At 35.7% G+C, this 19975-nt stretch overlaps 1 protein-coding gene and 1 long non-coding RNA gene across 18 annotated transcripts in view; one reads left to right on the top strand and one right to left on the bottom strand.

Moving 5' to 3' along the window:
- Nucleotides 1-19975, bottom strand: part of LOC106670692 (peripheral-type benzodiazepine receptor-associated protein 1) — a 166166-nt gene that overhangs the window by 79227 nt on the left and 66964 nt on the right. The gene's annotated exons all lie outside the window — the stretch shown is intronic.
- LOC112127530 lies at nt 550-18645 on the top strand. Its single transcript, XR_002910608.1, has 3 exons — nt 550-704; nt 15255-15259; nt 18630-18645. It is a non-coding gene; the product is annotated as an uncharacterized LOC112127530 (long non-coding RNA).

Genomic DNA, 19975 nt, shown 5'->3' on the forward strand with positions numbered 1-19975 from the left:
CTGTATCATTTATAAATTACGAGCTTTTTGAAGGTTTTGAGAAACGTAAAAACCACAAAAGACGTCAGAACATTTACTATTCAATTATAATTAATCCGAAGGCACGTTTTAACATACATGGCAAATCCGAATGGAAGAGAAGAAAGCTTAGATTCGATTTGAAGGCTTTAACTGTACATAAGAATGCGAACACTAACCTCTTGTTACAAGCTTGTGTTCTTTTTATTCTTTATAAAAGTTAATAATGGTGCTTTTAGACATAAGTTTGAGCTTAAACTGTCAAAAAGACATCGGTGCTACTGACACATTCAACGTTTCAAATGTAATTTACCAATTCATATTAAATGAATGATCTTGACTCGCAATGAACTCAAGTCTATGAAGGATGCCAAGAGACAATTGCTTTTCTTTTGTTTTTGTTGTGATACAGACTCTAATTATTCCTTAAAGGAATTAAAACAGTCTATTTGTGAATTGAAAAATAAACATATTGATCTTGCTCGGTTGTAACAATCACTAAATGACATAAATAAAAAGATTGATGACATGGAGAGTACGCTGTCTTGTGCAAAAGGTGAGCACTTTTGTGATAAACCTGATTTTACTGAATCTGTAATTTCAGAATTAAATGAACGTTCTATAAGAATGAAGAATATCATACTTTTTGGCGTTAATGAAGCTACTTCTTTGAATGCTCAAGAAAGGTTAGAACAGGAAGAAAAATTGGTTTTGGGTTTAAAACTGTTTCTCATACGTCCAATAAAGTAACTTTTCGGTTGCAAAGACTGGGAAAACACCAAATTTTAAACAAAAACCGCCCTAGTGGTTTGCTCCAATGAAGAAGATGCTCAGCTGCTGCAGCATAGTTTCAGAGCTGGTAAGAAGGCCGGTTTCGTTTCCATTTCAACCACAAATGACAAAACCAAAATGCAACAGTCTTACTATTCATCTTTAAGAGAAGAACCTAAAAAAAAGAATGGATTCTGGAGAATCGAATTAGGTTATTCGCCATTTCAATGGCGCTCCTAGAATAGTACATAACCAAAACCCAAAAAAACATGTAAATAACGGATTGAATCATTCTCTCAGTTTAATTTACCAAAATGTAAGAGGCTTAAACACTAAACTAACAACTTCAATAGTGTCCCTAGCTTGGACTGTGATATTATTCTAGTTACTGAAACATGGCTCTCACTTGAACTTGGCACCTCAGACTCTGAACTTGGTTTGAACAATTATTGTGTATATAGACAGAATGGAAATGCTCTAACCAGCACGAAGCACCATGGCAGAGGTGTATTGATTGCTATCAGGAATTGCTATTCTTCAGTTCGTATACCACCAAACTCTCAAAACCTAGAACTGCTCTTCATACTTTTTGACATCGGCTTTACTAAGTATTTGATGGCCACAGTCTACATACCACCTAGTCAAACATGTGATTACGAACAGCTATGTGATGAAGTAGAGAACGTAAGTGCTCAATGCCCAAACTGCCAGATTCTTCTTTGAGGTGATTTGAATATACCAGACTGGTTGGACAATGAAGATTGTTCCTCTAGTCAAACGATATGCTCCTCACCAGCCAAGTTACTCTACGGCTCATTTGTAAATATACTAGCTTTAAAGCAGGTAAACAATATAGTTAATGTTAAGAATAGGAAGTTAGATTTAATATTTACCAATTGTTTTCAACCCATACTTCATAAGTCTTTGACTAGTCTTGTAATGAAGACGATTTTCATCCTTCCTTAAATATTTATTTATCTTATAAACTTAGTAAATCTTTCTTAAAATTCTCTAATGTTGAATAGAATTTTTTCAAGACTATGATGTGATGCAAAATTATCTTTCCCACTTCCGTTGGGATATTCTATTTAGTATTACAGATGTAAACGAGTGTTTAAATTATTTTTATCAATTCTTTCAATAGCTTTAGAAATGTATGTTCTTAAAACCAAGACTGGTAATAATTACTCATATCCAACATGGAAACATAACTTATTGAAAAAATTATGCAAAAAAATGTATTGTACAAGCTAACTCATGATAATTATTATTATTCAAAATTTTCATCTCTTAAAGTCCAATGTCAAACACTGTCGAATATCTTTCTGATACAGAAAACTCAATGCAAACTAATACTAAAAAGTTTTGGAATTATGTGAATTCTGTCAACATTCAAGGCCATGCCCTCTTTCATGCGTTTAGGAAATGAATCTTTGTCTAATGGCCATTACATTGCTAATCTATTTGCTAAATATTTCTCTCAATAGAAATGATAAATGATGGAGTGAGTGTGGTGTTCAATCCTTTTTAAAAAGATAGTTCCGACTCACAGTAAGTTGTTTTGCAATGATCCGGATTTCGAGCCTTTTAGCTCATCATCAGGTTGAAGGACTTCTACAACCATGAGACGTGGTTGTAGAAGTCCTTCAACCTGATGATGAGCTGAAAGGCTCGAAATCCGGATCGTTGCAAAACAACTTACTGTGAGTAGGAACTATTTCTCTCAAGTCTATGACCACAGTTCTGATCTCCCCACTTCCCTACCGGAAACAACCTCTCTCCTTATGCCATCTTCTCACACTATCTCTAATTACTATATCTCATATGATGAAATACTAGACTCAATCTCATTACTCAATGTGAAAAAGTCTTCTGGCCCTGATTGCATACCCCCATATTAGTTAAAAATTGTTCTGTAGTTTTCAACGCTCCCCTACACTATATTCTGAACCAGTCGTTAAAAACATGTATTTTCCCCAATGCTTGGAAGTGCACTTTTGTCATTCCTCTACATAAAGCCAGCGATAGATCTAATGTTTCCAATTACAGACCAATATCTATTCAATCCACGTTCTCCAAGACATTTGATTCCATTATTTGTAATAACCATAAAAACGACATAAAATCTTTTATTATATCTCAGCAACATGGTTTCTGCTCCAACTGTTACTAACCTGCTCATATTTCAAAATTATATCTTAGATGCAGTAAACTCTGGACACCAAGTAGTCAGTTTATACTGATTTTTCTAAAGCTTTTGATAAAGTAAATCACACAATACTGTTAAGGAAACTAATGGATTATGGCTTCACCGGAACTATCTTGAATTGGTTATCCAGCTTTCTCTCCGACAGAAAACAAATAGTCAAAATAAAATCTTTTAAATCATGTCCCTTTGTGGCTTCCTCGGGAGTCCCACAAGGGTCTCATCTTGGACCAGTTTTGTTTCTCTTATTTATTAATGATATCCATCTTGCTCTCCCTTCTGCTCAATTTTTATTATTTACTGATGATCTGAAAATCTATTCCATAATCACTTCTCCTTCTGATTGCTTACAATTACAAAATTCTACCAACAATGTGCTAACCTGGTGCTCTAACAACAAACTTGCTCTTAATGTTTCCAAATGCTACACAATTACATTCTCTCATAAGAAACAATCTTTTATTTATCTCTATACTCTCCGTGATGCTCTTTTAACGCGAGTTGAGGTCGTAAAGGATCTTGGTGTACTTTTTGATCAAAAGTTCAAGTTTAAAGAACATATTTCTTCAATAAAAAATAGATCTATGAAGATGCTAGGTTTCTTCATCGGAACACCTATGAATTTAAAAATCCTCTATGTTTTGTCCATCTTTATAAAGCTTTTATGCAACCCATACTAGAATACGCTACACCTGTTTAGAACCCGTACTATCTAAATTATCAAAAAATTCTTCAATCTGTACAAAACAAATTTTTAAATTAACTTTCTTACAAACTCAATCTTCCTCCGAACTCCGCCTACCCTGGAATCTGCCCTGAATTTAAACTTTTCGAACTGGCTCTAAGAAGCGATAATTTTGATATTGTTTTTGAATTTAAATAATTAAACAATCTAATTGATAGTCCTTCTCTCCTCTCTCAGCTGCAGCTACACGTCTCTCTCAAAACCCACAAACTATTTTATATTGAATTCCAAAGCTCTAACTATATGCTCTCTTCTCCTCTACACCGAATGATGATCAAGAGTAACAACATCTGCAATTGCATTGACTTCTTCAAAAGTGCTGTGCAATCTGTGAAAAACCATATCCTACAACCCTACTCTAGTTGAATATTCTTACCAGTTTATATTTTTTAAATGCTTTTATATTTCATACCGTTAAAAGTTTATTACAATTTATTTCATTTACTGGTTCACCTAAATCTTGCACTCTAGTCTTATTATATATCTACAAAGAGCATTATTTTCATTAAATGTGTACCTAAATATTGTAGTTTCAATTGTCTTTCAGCTTTATTTTGTTTCCTTTGCCTTAATTTGCTTAATAATTATGTCTTTTATTCTTGTTGTTATTGTTTTTATTCTTTAATTGCATTTTTTATATTTATCATTTATATTTACCATTTATAATATTACCATGTATATATGTCCTTATTCTTTTTGTATATATTATTTGTATTTCTTGCATATATTATTTTGTATATTATTTTTATTTTTTGTTATTGTAAAATGTCTTTTTATGGTAGATTTCGATGCGTAAATAAATAAATAAAATAAAATAAAACTGAAAGTTTGGCATGGATGTCCGGGTTGGTTGAAGCAAAGCTCGTTGCTTCCTAATAAATTTAAGTAGTAACGACCTGAATCCATAAAAGAAGTACGTACTTTGTAAAGTAGTAAAAGTCGACCATTTTTACAGGTACTAAAGGTGTATTTCCAATAAAAGAAGTCTAGAAAATAAATAGTTTTTTTTCTTTCAACCACATGTTGATTCTTGAATTTTGACGCAAGGAGCAAAAGGGATACAGAATATCGAATGAATAATTTTATTATAAGCCGAAATGGGGTCTTTTTATACGACCACAAAGCTCCGTCTTAGCATAAGTTAAGAAATGTTGCTAAAATAATTTAAAAATAGTTGTAAGGAATGTAAACCAAAATATTAAAAATAAGGCCGTAAATCTGAGAGTCATCTACACAGAGAAAACTGGTATAAAAGGAGAAGATTTGGAAAGGACAATCGACTTCAGTACAGATAAATCAAGTCAGTCGGGACTTAGCGGAAGACAGCCATCAACGACCAGCCATTGGGACAAGACGGACAGTCGACGGTCGAGGACCCACGAAGAAGATCCTGGAAGAAGTGGGATGTATTGGAAGCTGGTGAGCATCATTTGGTCTCTTGTGAATAAGCTCATTCCAGAGTTAGAGTTGCGACTGAATTGCCTTGATTACCTGACTTTATGTTTGTTTGTTGCCATATCGAGACAGGCCAGTCAATAAATGTTTAAGAATATATCAACAATAAATGTTTAAGAATATATCTCTCTGGTTTATTACATTTTTGGAACCCTATCTTCCCCTACACAAAAAAGTTGTTAGGTGCATACGCTGAATCTTATTGCTTAGCGATAAATGCAGAGCTTCGGCACCGCTTACGGCTGTTGCGAACCCTCATAAAAAGTGAAAATTCAATTAATTTATCTATCTAAAAAGTAGCTAAATACTATTAGGACTGGAATTTTTTTGTTATTAAAAAAATATATATATAGTAAAGTAATTCCAGTCAATTAGAAGGGCTTAACTACTGGGTCCAACTACCCATTGGGTGTCGTAGAAGAGAATTCAACTCACTTAGCAATACATTTTTTAATAATAATCCATTAAAAAAACAATTGGCTAACCTAGAACTGCTAGCGAGGCTCAAAAACGCAATTTTATTTCGTTTCCACTAAGTGGGCCGAAGACTACAGGCGAGAGGGGGTGGAAGAACTTTTTCGGTACACATTTCTCAAAAAACACTAATGATAGGAACTTGATTTTTTGACAATATTGATTATGATATTGTTTTATACTAGTAAAGACCTTTTACCAGTCTTAAAGAATTTTGTTGGTAAATTAATTTAGTAAAGCTCTTGGAACAACTTGCCTTCTCAACGCTGTTTTCTTCTTCTTTTTTCTGAATTTTTTTTCTTAATCATTTGAACTATTATAAAGTTTAAGTGAACTTTGTTGTAGCTCGCATTACTGATGAACACGGAGAGAAAAAATAACAGCATTTTTTTATTGGGACGCTAGTACTGTGTGCCAGAATGGCAAAAAGTTTTGAAGACAAGGTTTTCTGTCTAGCGGACATTTTCATTTATGCTCAATAATTCCATTCATCATTAAAATATAAATTTTTTAAAAAATCTGTATCTATTTCTAAAACTCTTCTTGAACCTTCGAAAAGGTGAAACCATTTTGTTACATTACTTTCATTACTTTTACATTACATTACGAGAAAGAATAAACCATCTTTACGACCTAGTTTACTCCTAGCGTCCCTATTTTTCATTATGGTCTTTCGTTTTATATCCCACGTTTTTAATTGAACTGATTTTTTTTGTAAATTTTTCCCTAAGATTAATTACAATAATATATCAAAATGTACAAGAATAACAAGAGTCAATTTTAAGCCTTTGTTCCTTTTTACTCTTCGGTTTCCTTAGGGAATATTTTTCACCAATTAAGTTGGATTAACCATCTTAAAAACTTGCTAAATGCTGTGACGGCTCTAATGCGAGACTTTTCGTTATTGATATTTGCATTTTGGCAAAACTTCGTAATTAACCTGGGTTAGAGTACTGGCTTGGAACAATTCCTCGGTTTTCGAAAATATAAGTCGAGCATATTCAATGCTCGTCGAAAAAATGGGGTTTGTAGATGGTAAAGGTGTGAAGTGCAGTCTGGTCGTAAGAAAGGATGGAGGTTAGAATGTCTTGTCTACTATATATTTTTATATTTACATTCCTCTTTATTGCTTGTAAGTATGCTTTGCTATACTTACTTGTTTGGCTTCGTTTATGCATGTTATTTTACAACCTTTTCTAAAAATATTTAACAGTCTTTGGAAGGTTTCCAGGTAAAGATTATGTTGCAGTATGTTTACTGTTCGTTGATGCCGAAGCGATTTAAAAATAAATTAATCTTTATTTTAAGCCCTCTGACCACTGATTGGTCCGCCGAATGAGCAGAGGATTAGTGGGCGAGCTGTGTTTTGAATTGGATAGTCTGTTTGTTGGCTTAGAGTGCACTAAATCACATTGCGAATTTTTATTTTCCATTTCAATTCTATCATGCTCGTTGATATCTATATCAAGTATCGAAGCAGCAAGGCAAGAATGGCAACAAATTTGTCTGAGCCTTAAAACCAGAACCATAATTTCATTGGAATGAATTTCGTCACCCATTGTCAGCGTGTTTATGGGAAGGCAGTTCGGGATGGTCCTCGAAAGAGTTTTCCTTATTTAGTAAGCCCATTAAATGTTTTGCTGCTTTTCCGGAAGGAAAACCTCCTTTTAATATATCTTCTTTCTCAGCTCTCTGATTCCAAACCGTTATTGAAAAATGAACAAATTTTTCATAAACTTGGTAGTAATTTTTGGTTGTTAGTGATTCAATGCCACCAGCGCTTTGAATTGCCGATTTTGTTCTATGCAGCATAACACTTTTTGTTATTATGTTTAATTTGTCTATCCCAGCTGCATCCTTATCGTCGTACTGCTAAATCATAGAATGGTTCACACTTTATGAACTTTAAAAGCGCATAAAAATCCATTTCCTTGTTTTGAATCGGAGTCCCGATTAATGCCCACGTATTGTGTCTTTTCAAATTGATACTGATTGCGCTTCTGAGATTTATGATTCCTAATAACAAGCGCTCCATCAAAACAACTTATCCGCTAAATTTCCGGGGACTGCTGTAATTGAGTGGTTAAGGCGTCAGATTCTCGGCTGATCGACCCCGCGGTCGTGGGTTCGATTCCCACCGTCGCCTCAGGACTTTCGGTTTCCGAACGGATAGCAACGATGGATATCACCCCTCACACCAGATGGTATAGGGTGAAGCAATTGAACCAAACATTCTGGCGTCGTTGATGGCAACATTCCCTGAATTCCTTGGTGAAATGTAATAAGTGGCGAAGCACCACTTTTGGCTAAGCCTCCTATCCACACACAACCTATAATGCTTAGAAAACCTGGGAATTTCCCATCTGCCCCTTCTCCCATTGTCTCCAGACCTCAATCTGAATGAGCACATGTGGGATGCGTTGCAGGGAAGGCTTTTCGATCACCATCCGCAGCCAGTTGACCTGCAACAACTGTGTGCAGCGTTGCAACATCTATGGAATTAGTTAATACCTTATTAACAGTATGCCTTACAGGTGCACAGTGTCAGCTAACTGAGGACATTACGCGGTATTAAGTGTTTGGCGATACGATCGGGGAAACATCCGAGGAAGCAAGGAAGATGGTCGATGATAGGAAGGCCAAAATCCAAAAATCAAGCCAATCGTCTATTGTGAGGTCTCTAATACGAGATTTCGTCGTTATTTATATTTGCATTTTGGCAAAACTTCGTAATTAACCCGATTTACAAGACAGGTTTATAACAATTCGCCAGGTTTTCGAAAATATAATTTGTCTTTACCACGTCCATTTAATTTCACGTGATACAGACACTTGCATGACTCAGCATATAGTTGATAGCATAAATAAGAAATGAGAAATTAATCTGGACCTCCAGTTGATGTTCCGGTCCGGCATAATTTACCAGTAATGATTATGTTTCGGTCGAGTGTTTTTATGCTCGTCCAAAAAAATGGGGTTTGTAGATTGCAAGAAGTGTGTAGTGCAGTCTGGTAGTAAGAACGGATGGAGGTTAGAATGCCTAGCCTACTATGTATTTGTATATTAAAATTCTTCTTTTTTGCTTGTAAGTATGCTTCGCTTATGCATGCTTTTTTTTAAACCTTTCCTAACACTATTCAACAAAGTCTTCGGAAGGTTATCAGGTAATGATTAAGTTGCACTATGTTCATTGTTTGTTGACTCCGAAGCGACATTTTTTTTCCTATTAAAAATTAAAAGCAGATTAGTTCTCTTTATTTTAAGCCCTTCGAATCCGTGAATGAGAAGAGGATGGATTAATGGGCGAGCTGTTACCACCCATAGTTAGTATGTTTCTATTAAGCTAGAGAGCGTCGCTCTCTAAAGTAGAGCTCTTTGAACAACTTGCCTTTTCGACGGTATTTTCTTTTGCTTTCTGAATTTTTTTCTTAATCATTTGAACTATTATTAAGTTTAAATGAACTTTGTGGTAGCCAACATTATTGATTAACACGGAGAAAAAATAATGGCATTTATTTATTGGGACGCTAGTAATGTGTGACAGGATGGCATTACGTTGTTGAAAGGTTTATAGTCATATTTACGACCTAAACTGCTACTGGTTTTCTAAACATTATAGGTTGTGTGTGGGTAGGAGGCTTAGCCAAAAGTGGTGCTTCGCCACTTATTACGTTTCACCAAGGAATTCAGGTACTGTTGCGATCAACGACACCAGAATGTTTGGCTCAATTGCTTCACCCTATACCATCCGGTGTGAGGGGTGATATCCATCGTTGCTATCCGTTCGGAAACCGGAAGTCCTGAGGCGACGGTGGGAATCGAACCCACGACCGCGGGGTCGACCAGCCGAGAGTCTGACGCCTTAACCACTCAGTTACAGCAGTCCCCGGAAATGTAGCGGATAAGTTGTTTTGATGGAGCGCTTGTTATTAGGAATCATAAATCTCAGAAGCGCAATCAGTATCAATTTGAAAAGACACAATACGTGGGCATTAATCGGGACTCCGATTCAAAACAAGGAATTGGATTTTTATGCGCTTTTAAAGTTCATAAAGCGTGAACCATTGTATGATTTAGCAGTACGACGATAAGGCTGCAGCTGGGATAGACAAATTAAACATGATAACAAAAAGTGTTATGCTGCATTGAACAAAATCGGCAATTCAAAGCGCTGGTGGCATTGAATCACTAACAACCAAAAATTACTACCAAGTTTATGAAAAATTTGTTCATTTTTCAATAACGGTTTGGAATCAGAGAGCTGAGAAAGAAGATATATTAAAAGGAGGTTTTCCTTCCGGAAAAGCAGCAAAACATTTAATGGGCTTACTAAATAAGGAAAACTCTTTCGAGGACCATCCCGAACTGCCTTCCCATAAACACGCTGATAATGGGTGACGAAATTCATTCCAATGAAATTATGGTTCTGGTTTTAAGGCTCAGACAAATTTGTTGCCATTCTTGCCTTGCTGCTTCGATACTTGATATAGATATCAACGAGCATGATAGAATTGAAACGGAAAATAAAAATTCGCAATGTGATTTAGTGCATATACTCTAAGCCAACAAACAGACTATCCAATTCAAAACACAGCTCGCCCACTAATTCTCTGCTCATTCGGCGTCAACGAAGAGTAAACATACTGCAATACAATCTTTACCTGATAACCTTCCAAAGACTGTTAAATAGTGTTAGGAAGGTAAAAAACACATGCATAAACGAAGCCAAACAAGTATAGCAAAGCATACTTACAAACAATAAGTAAGAAATTTAATATAAACATATATAGTAGACAAGACATTATAACTTTCATATTAACCGAGGAACACGGGTAAAATCTCATCTGCTTCACTGTTGAGTACACAGAATTTTGTAGCCAATCGTGATAATCTTCAAAACATGCTGCAATAATTGCGAAAGCATAAAACCTTGAAAAATAATCATGAAAACGTTGATGGTTCGAACACCCAGAAATCTCGTAGCGTCGGGTTTCTGACGAGGTCTATTTGAATGTAGGTAAACTGATATGCTCCAGCAGTATTATCTCCAAGGTTTCGGCACTCGCGTTGGGCGTCCTCTTTCTGAACACATATAATTCATTTCATTTCCTGAAGCAAGGCGTAATTTTAATCGATAAGTTTTTTCCACCCTAATGCATAAACGGCCTTAAGTTTCTTGAGTCATTTATGCTTAAAGAGATTTGTGTTATGTTTTTTGAAATTTTGGTCGTCCTTGTTTATTTCAAAACATGAGATAACGTACCCTTACCTAAATTTTTTGAACTTGCGGATATTACCACTGAAATTTATTGACAGGGAGATAAAAATATAAACCAAACATCATCACCTTGCTTAAAATGAACGTAGGTAAAACGAGTACTAATTTTCCTAATGCGCTTATTTAAATGTCAGCTATTCAAAATGCTGAAATAAGTTAAAAGAAATGGAATCACGACAATGGTAATCGTTTCCCTTATTAATATTATCTGATTAGAATTAATTAAAAAAGCAAAACTTATTGAACTTATTAAAATAAGGAGTGGATGAACCACTAATTTTTTTTAAATTACAAAAGCCCTTTTTGTATCTTTTTGGTATCTGGATTGTTTTTAAAATAAACTGATAAAATCATAACCTTCTAAATGCTAAATTTTATGTGCATTTTTGTGTGATATATCTAATGCATTTAAAATTTGTGCTGTTTGATTGAAAATGCGTTAAAAACGAAAAGAAAATAGCAGATATAATAAGAAAAAAGCGTATTTTTTAAAATTATATTGCTTTATATTACTTTAATTTGAATTTGTTTAAAAGACTAGAACTGGTTTTCCTAAGCTAGTTGTATAAATTAAATACTTACATTTTGAAGTTGTTGTACTTGTTTTTGAAGATTAGTATTTTTTATGGTTAATTCTGTGTTTTTTTCTAAAACTCGTGCTAGTTGATCCTCCTGTAATTTAAAATGGATCTCATGAGGACACGAATAATACTCATGTTATAAAGTAAAAAAAAATGTAACAAATAAGGAGGTATTGAAATAAATTGAGCTTAAATCCCAGTCTCAGTAACCAGTCTTAACTCAGTGCAAAAATAAGAAAATGAAAATTGTGTATTGGGTCTATAAAAAAAAAAGTTCACTTTTAAAGATGTGGCTTTTTTTTCTGTTCACAAATAATTTCATAAAGTGTAAACTTTAAAGTACGTGTATTTCATGCTAATAGGCGAAAGGAAGACAATTGACAGTATTAGTGTCTTACAAGTGTATTTGTCATAATTTCAAAGTGTACGACTAATTAAATTAACTGCTCAAGTCATCACTCAAAATGTGCCACTGAGTGATAAGATAGCTTATAATAAATAGCCTAACCAACAGCCAATGCAGAGTGGTAGAAGAAGTGCAATTGATTTAGCAGAATTTTTTATTTTATTTTAAAGAAGGAATTTAATAAGTATGTCAGCTATAAGCGCACTGATTGTTTAGAAGAAATTATCAACTGTTTGTCATTATGGACGTGATGGCGGATCATCTTTTGGTTAAGATATCATCCACTATCGCACTATGAATATATATAAAACTAAATAACCTAGACTACTTTGGTGTTTCAATGTGTACTCGAAAATCCACACAGACCTTGTCCATACACACTTAAACCTAGGAACAACTTACCAGATGCCACGCTATGCGACGCTACCAGATCTACCCGACGCAAATTCAAAGTCAATTTTCCATAAGATTGCATCAACCTCGTGCACATCTGCCCGACGCCACGTAACGCTACCCTACTCTACGCTCTGCGATCCCCACTGTCCAGATTTTCGTCGGGTAGCATCGAGTACAGTCGAAGACCAAAAGAACCGGACACTCATATTTTTATTTAAACTGCATGTATTATTGCCGTTATATTAATTAAAACATACTTATTTTAATATAAACCAAATTAACCGAGATCAAAAATTCATTAGTTTTCATTTAAAAAAAAAATAGTTTTAATGGTTTGGTAGAAAATTGATCAAAACACCGGAATACCACTTTTTGATATAATGAATTTACTTTTAATTACTAACAATTTATTACACGGTTTTGCTCATAAAATTTAACTAACAATTTATTTCATGGTTTTGCTCATAAAATTACACCATTTTCGTCGAGAAGCTTGAGAAGAGGACACTCATATTTTTTGTAGTTTCTTTCAAACTAAGTATATGTAATTTTGTCGTTATATTAATTACAACATTCTTATATTAATATAAACCAAATTAAACGAGATCAAAAATTCATCACTTTTTATAAAAATTATTTAATTATGATGGTTAGACAGAAAATTGATCGAAACACGGGAATAACTTCATTTAAAACAATTAAATTTAACAAACAAATTATTACATGGTTTGTGCTCATAAAATTTAACTAACAATTTATTACATGGTTTTGCTCAAAATAATGCATTAAGAACAAAAGAGGCGTTGCGATTGCGATACTGATTTGTGATACTCGCTGTATACATGTGTACATCCTACTAAAACGTGGCAAGGCGTCGGGTAGCATCGGGTAGTGTCGCATTGCGTTGCATCGGGTAAGTGTGTTCCCCGCTTAACACTCACGCAAATAAATATATTCGTTCAAATTAATGATATTAATTTAACCAACGTTTGAAAGGACTCCCTGTATGCGACCATATACGCTTATCTGCTTCAGGCATCGAAAAAACGCATTGTAACCACTAATTTTTGTTAAGATCTGAATATTGTAAAGATTTTATTGTTATCATTACTTGAACTGTTTAAGAATAATGAGTATACTTGTTTTATACCCATCGAAGTTCATAGGCAGCCCAACAATTTTACTTTTCCCGGTAAAAAGATTAAGGGTGGTTAGGGTAAATGGTTGGCATAAAGGGGCGAGCAGAGGAATTTGGATGAAAGTGGCGCAGATCAGGCGGATCTGGATAAAGTTTTAACCGAGAAAACGCAAACCATTTTTCAAAAAAAAAGTAGAAATAACAACGTTCAGACTTGTAAATGCAGCGAAATATAAATTGCAAAAATGTGCAGCCATTCTGATTTCAATATAGATTGCCTACTGTGCGGTAGGGCCGATCAGACGGATGAGAAGATTTATGTCACTATCGGAAAACCTGATGGATCAGTTCGGTTGTTACAAAAGCCACTGCAATTCCCTGGGAAGGTTTTTGTTATCGGCATCGACAAATTTGAAAATGACTTTTCAACTGTGTTCAGATTTTATTTTATTGCGTTTGTCACGGCTGAGGATTAGGTTGGAGATTATTTACACGCTAATATAATTTACGTAATCGTGAGATGAATTGTTTCTGGTATGTTCATTTTTGAAGTTGTACTTGAGTAAGTCCTCATGGTTTGTAATAAGCCATAATTGACCATGATAATTATTTCAGCCGAAGGTCTTGGATTCCGCTCGTAACACTAACTTTTTCATTTCAACCAAGAACTTAGATAAAAAGAATAATTAATTGAAATAGTTTGTAATAAGCCTTCTTCTGTAAAAACAAGACCGTCTTTTTAGATCCTGGTATCGATCGACGTTAAAAGAACTAAAGGAGATCACTTAGAATATTATTAGATTATTGGGTTATCAGCTTTGGGGTTAGTTCTATTGGAAGCTCAATAGTTTTTGAGGTTCATTTATTGCTTCCTTGCAAATCTTTCCCCCTTCTGATGATTAAACGATCATATAGGAAAGTTCTGTAAATGTGGGATTGAGGAGGCTTAAGTTAGGTTAGGAGAAGTCCGTCTCTTTACGACCGTGCAAAACGCTACCATAATTGGTCTATTGTGCACTCGCCATGAACTGGGTTGTTAGCAATGAAGTTAGTTCTATTGAAGCTCAATAGATTTTGAGTTGGATTTATTTTTTCCCTTCAAGTCTTTCTTCCTTCTGATGATCATGATAATATACTGTCATATAGGAAAGTTTTATTAATGTGTGATTAAGGAGGCTAAATTAAGGTCAAGGTTAAAACAATGTCGCTTTCATTACGACCGTGCAAAAGTCGACCAATATTGATCTATTGTCTAATCTTCATTATTATATAGAGCTCTTCGAGCTTAAAATTTTTTATGAGATCCCAAAGCTTTGCTAAGGTCTCCCGAGTGTATTCTTTAGGCCAGGAGTAGAACTTATCTCAAATTGTATAGGCTTCCGTACCAAGAAAGGTCACGTTCCGCTGTTTCTTCTTCTTTCTGGCCATATCTGCCGCTTTCTGCCGCTCCGAGCCTGAGGTCGTTTTGGAAGATCTCAGGACTTTTGATTCGATGGTTAAGGTTAAAAGGCGTCGGCCTTTTCATTGTATACGGCTTTCGGATAAGTTAAAGGCTTATCAGATCCTAAAGCTTTGTTAAGGCAGGTAAGGGCTCCCGTGTGTATGCTTCACGTATTGGCTTTTCCTCACGAGTAAGAAAGTCAGGCCTTCGCACCAACAGAGGATATGTTCCGATCTTCCTTTTCCTTCTTCTAGGCATCTGACAGGCTTGTTTCTGTTGATCCGAGCCTATTATGTCTCCAGAGTCTGCAGAGTCCAGCCAGCAGTCCTACTAAACACGTCCTAGGTTCAGTAGTTGTGCCGTTAGTTTGGAACACTATTGCAATGGCCTTTTAATGAACTTTTTCGCCTATGTCCTAGAATTCAATACCATTGAACCGAAAACTTATTTTTAACTCATTATAATAAACCATCTGATGGTTCTCTGTTTTTTCCAATTTGGTATACCCCAAAAGGTGAGTCGATAGGTGTCCTCATCGAACTGCCCTGGCCCACTTAATTTTCCTACCTAGTCCTACCTAATTATTCGAGGAATTTATATGACCCGGTTGTATTTTTTTAACGGTTGCGTTGTGGGTCCTGAGGAGAAGTGAAGCACCCCAGGTCATCAAATGTGTTATGCCCTCCTTTGCCTTTTTACTGAAGAATGTGATGCTTGACGCGAGTTTCTCTGAGATGTCTATTGAGCCTGTGCCCCGTCAAGTAACCTGTTTTTAGTAGTAGTATGACAGTATGAATTCTTAACCCGTAGAAGGGTTCAGGTCCCCCCAACGGTATGGCAGTTTCTTTTCTTCCGTCTTCATTTACTTCAACTACAAAATGCCCTGGGAATCACCTGTTTGCATTTTTGCTTGGGGGGGGGTCGAATAAATATTTTCGTCCTTCTAGCTATTGTAGAACACCTATAAATTATAACCATATCTTGGAAAGTACACTATAAGACCTTACTGTTCCTGTACCGTTACAAGGCTAATGTTTCACATTCACAAAATATCTCTGGTTCCTCCTGACAGAGTTGGCATATGACTCGGGCCTTTCTTTAGGATTTTCTTTAGGTGGTAGTTAAGTGGGTACTGGCCGATATAGAGGCCGTATTTTTCTCAAATCTTGCTTGCTAAAAGATAGGCGTTCTTTCGCCTACCTTGTTGAAAGATAAAGCTTTTAGCATGTCTCACAACTAATCTTTAAGCCCAGTGCTTGATTTTTTCTTTCCCAAGCCATTTTTCCAGTTCCAACTTAAGCACACACTCCAGTGGACCTAGTTGTGGTTCTGGCCCTATGGGTAAGAGGGCTGCCCCCTGGCCAGTTGGGTCAGCCAGTATATTTTCCAGTTCCAACTTAAGCACACACTCCGGTGGACCTAGTTGTGGTTCTGGCCCTATGGGTAAGAGGGCTGCCCCCTGGCCAGTTGGGTCAGCCAGTATATTTTCTATACCTTCTGTGCCGGAACCCACTTTAAAGTAATATGTTTTGGATTCTGAACTTATTTAATTTGGCCTGGCAATTCAGAACTGCTGATGTTCGAGTTCTGCGATGGATTGGCTCCCTGGAATGAAACTACATATGTATTTTCGTTTCTCTGTCACATTGAATTTAGCCCACCTCTCAAATACAAGAACTTCAGTTAAAAAATATTGATCCATTTACCAATTGATTGCTTGACCTCTGTTCTATCCTGCGTCCTGGTACCATATACCAACCAATTGTTCCTTCGTTGACCAGGGTAGAGATTTACGATATTATTTATCTTCTGACACATTGCTTTATCTGAACGCTATTAACTTTAAATACTTGGAATGTCTTAAGCTATTCATTGGTTCAATTTATACCGCATGATCGACAAGGTATGTTTTCTACACTAATAAAACTTAGTTGGTTTTTATTAAATGCCTTAAAATGATGTTATGTGACTATTGAGCATGAGGTATTGTTGTCCATTCTTTTTAGGTTTTTATCCATCAAAGTTCGTTCATCATGAAGAAACGACATAATACCAGTCCAATCAGACATGCGCGTATTATGCTCTCCCGTTTAAAGGGTTGTAAATCTTCTACAACCAAGCGGAGTTAAACGTAATAAAAAGCTCGAGGAAAGTAAAAGGCCGACGTAATCAACGTAGAAGGCGTAGGTTTATACAATAGGTGGTGGAAACACTTTTTCACAGAGGATCCCATAAAAATACTCTTATTCTACACCATTTCCACTTTCTTTTAAGTCTTGTCTCTGATTGGATTCGGAGAGAGTTAATTAAATACAAGGCTTTTCAAAGGCTGCGATACTATATAAAAAATTCCGTTTTTGACTCAAGGGTTTTAATTCAAACCTAATTCTTTTTAATGCCATATTATTGAAAAAACAAGTCAATGCGTTTTATTAAAAGTTATTTAATTATGATGGTTTGAAACAAAATTCAACCGGAACGTCATTTCAACCGGAAAATCATTTAGTGATAGATTAAACCTCTGTTCTTAAGGGATGGTTTATGGTATAACGCGTGTTACCTCCTACGGCCTCGCGGGGGCCTTAAGTCTCCTAGGCATCGAGTAAATCGGATTTCGTCTTGTCAAACAGAATCCCATTCTCAAACAAGAGTGGGTTGAGGCTGTTCAAAGGTCGTTGGAAGCGGGGAACGATGTCTAACCCGTCTCTTTATCATGACCTATAAGTGTTCTATAGGATTCATGTCAGGAGAACGTGCTGTCCAATTCATTGTGGTAATCCTTACGCCCTGGCTGACAACTCGAGCTACACGAGATCGAGCATTCGTCCCCAGTAAATGGAGCGAATGGGTTGGTAGCTTCCAGAAGAACTTTGTCAACGTACCTTAGTACAGTCACAAGTCCATTCTGTATAATAGTTGATTCCACCTCATACCATAACTGACTATCTTTGAAAAGGCTGTGACTTACCCATGGTTATATGGGTTTCGATCTGTAATAGAGCTATTTGCACACTTAGCATTATTTACAATAAATTTTCGAAATATCCCATTTGTACGGCATTTTAGTAGTAACCATCTCCTGGACTTAACTATTTGTGAATATGGAGTTATATCATTTGATGTACAATCTCTGTTTACTCAGTGCCATTACGGCCTGTTACCTATATTGTACAGAAAAGGTGGGCTGAGCTGGAACGGTTCCATCCAAACCTGTCGATTGGTCTATTTATGGAGGTTTTGGAATTCACATCCGTGAACGGTTATTTTCGGTTCGAAGAAAAAATTTTCAAACAAAAAGATGGTGTGGCTATGGGTGGTGTGCTCTCACCTATTTTGGCTAATTTGGTAATGTCTGACTTATTAGAATGGATGATGATACAATTACCATACGATATAAAGCTATTAATAAAATATGTGTATGTCCTGGGCGTAGTACCGAAGGAACAAGTTCAAAAAACACTTTATCTTTTGAATTCATACCACGTAGCTTTAAAGTTCACATCAGAAATTGAATCAGAATAATTTGACAAACTTGCACCCATATTTAAAGTCAAAAGGGCAGGTCAGTGCAGGATACAATATGTTCGACAAACGAAACAAGTTGTCAGTCAGATTGAACCAACACAGATTAGATTGTGTGCAAAAAAAGTTAATGACCGGTTTGTCAACGCATACTAGCCATTTTTTTTCAACTGGATTCTCCAGAGATCCTTGGTTGAGAAACTGGTTTTGAGAAAAGATTATTTACGAGAAAATCCACATCCCTGCTGCTCCTAGTACCTGCAATCTGCAAACTGACAGATTAGGCTCCATCATGGAAAGAGGGAACGATAGTGTGCGCCACGTTGAGCATTTAGATAACCGTTAGGATACCTTTGTTAATTGTAAACGTCCAACTGGAGGCGACGGGTGAAGCCGGGAACACTCTTACCCGATGCAACGCCATGCGACGCTACCCGACGCCTTGCCACGTTTTGGTAGGGTGTGCACATCTATGCGACGTCAAGCGCACGCCACGTAGTCACACAGCGCATATCACAAATCAGTATCAAAATCGCAACGCCTTTTATTCTTAATACACTATTTTGAGCAAAACCATGTAATAAATTGTTAGTTAAATTTAATTGTCTTAAATAAAGGTATTCCGGTGTTTTGATAAATTTTCTTCCTAACCATCATAATTAAATAATTTTTATAAAAACTCATGAATTTTTGATCTCGTTTAATTTGTTTTGATTAAAATAAGAATGTTGTAATTAATATAATGGGAAAATTACATATACATAGTTCGAAATAAACTACAAAAAATATGAGTGTCCTGTTCTGACGCTACTCGACGAAAACGGTGTAATTTTATGAACCATGAAATAAATTGTTAGTTAAATGTTATGATTTATTATTTTATTGATCAATTTTCTACCGAACCATTAAAAGTATTATTTATTTTAAAATAAAAATCGATGAATTTAATCTCGGCTAATTTGGTTTTTATTAAAATAAGTTTATGTAATTAATAAGTACTCGATGCTACCCGACGTAGGTCTGGACAGTGGGGATCGCAGAGAGTAGAGTAGGGTAGCGTTGCATAGCATCGGGCAGATCTGCACGGGGGTAATACACTAATGGACTTTGGATTTGCGTCGGGTACCGTCGCATAGCGTTCCATCGGGTAAGTGTGTTCCCGGCTTCAGTCGCCCTCGGTTTTTATCCCATGTACATATTTTAAGTTTTTAATGTTTTAATCGTTATTTTCGGGTATAAGTTTTAATGTTAACTAGTGTCTGTGATTAGAAAAAAACCAGTACCTGAATAAAGTTTTATGTAAAATAGTAATGCAAGCATAAGTTGTTGGACCGGTCTTTCCTTTTTTGGAATTTTTTTGGGTAATATCATTTTATTAATTTAATATTTAACTGTAATTATGCTTTTCAAAACTTGTAACACACACACACGCACACACACAAACACACAGAAGCCTCATCTCTTGTCTCTCAACACCTTACTCAACATGTGTTTTAATCTGTACGATGTACATAAATTCATTTTTCTTGGGAATGTAGGAATTT

Source organism: Cimex lectularius, unplaced genomic scaffold (genome assembly GCF_000648675.2).
Source record: "Cimex lectularius strain Harlan isolate CLEC.00 unplaced genomic scaffold, Clec_2.1 scaffold235, whole genome shotgun sequence".
Classification (NCBI taxonomy): domain Eukaryota; kingdom Metazoa; phylum Arthropoda; class Insecta; order Hemiptera; family Cimicidae; genus Cimex; species Cimex lectularius.